The sequence below is a fragment of the Aegilops tauschii genome, chromosome 2 (assembly GCF_002575655.3).
Source record: "Aegilops tauschii subsp. strangulata cultivar AL8/78 chromosome 2, Aet v6.0, whole genome shotgun sequence".
Lineage (NCBI taxonomy): Eukaryota > Viridiplantae > Streptophyta > Magnoliopsida > Poales > Poaceae > Aegilops > Aegilops tauschii.
In genome coordinates, this window is record NC_053036.3 from 171,075,309 (window position 1) to 171,076,542 (window position 1,234).

Sequence of the window (1,234 nt, forward strand, 5' to 3'; positions counted from 1 at the left end):
TATTACATGTATATCTAGACATCATTGAAACATTAAGGTAACACTCTTGTTGCTATGTAGCCTGGGATTGCATATTTAGTCATTCAGTACAATGCATGTTGCTATGTAGCCTCAGATATATTAAATATGGCCCTAGTTAACCTACTGATAAATGGGTTACAGATATATTCAGTGAAATGTCTGATTCGATGATTAATCCCTTATCAGTCCCAGGCTATATGGTACCAGCTACCGATATCTTGATCAGTGAGTACATATAAGCAATGCGATGAAACTAACCTCGATGGAAAACAACATTGTTCTCAATATTGTCCTGCATGAGTACATATAAGGCATGTTAAGCACAACAGGATAAACGTAAACCAAATATATCCATGGTAGACAACATAATCTACAAATGATAGCTTCAGTGTGTAGGCTTAAGCACGCTAGTTAAGCAAAACAAGAAGCGGAAAGGTGTGTTAACTGCATCAGGAATAACATTTAAAAACAAGCAAATAGTCATTCAAACTGGTATTGTGCAGGTCTAAAGTACACTAGTTATTGTTAAAAAACAAAAAGGCATGTTAACTGCAATATCCTTAACAGCAACCAAATATCGTAATTCATAGTGGCATTGTTGAAACTATTATTGATGAAATTGAACTGCACGACAAATAGTTGCACATATAGAGTATCACATTGTGAAGAACTGAAATAAACAAGTCATAAGGCCATCTCTAGCCGATCCTTTAAAAGTTAAAGGACTAGAACCCTTAGTGGATATATATATATATATATATATATATATATATATATATATAGTTCAGCAATTTTTGGCCTTTTCTAGTCGATCCCCTAAACTTAACGTTGTAAGCTTCAATTTGATCAAGTTCAAAGCAGGTTCAACCGAAAGTAGCATGCATTCAAACATAAACATAGATAGTTTTGCATAACTGAACATAAAACATAAATTTAAACTAAGCTAAACTACTTTCGGTCGAAGTAGCGTTCGAGTCAATCCTTCCTCGTCGTGTACGGTGTGCCGCGAGCCGGGTCAGGGCCGGTGTTGTCGTCGGGGTCGTTGGGAAAGGCACTCCTCCACTTGTCGATGTCGATCTCCTCGTCCTCGGGGCCCACCTCGACGCCCTCCACGCCGCCGTCGCCGCCGTCTTCGACCTCGTCATCGGAGGAGAGCGCGATAACCTCGCCACCCTCAGCGCTGTCGTCCTCACCGCCTTCGACCTTGTCATCG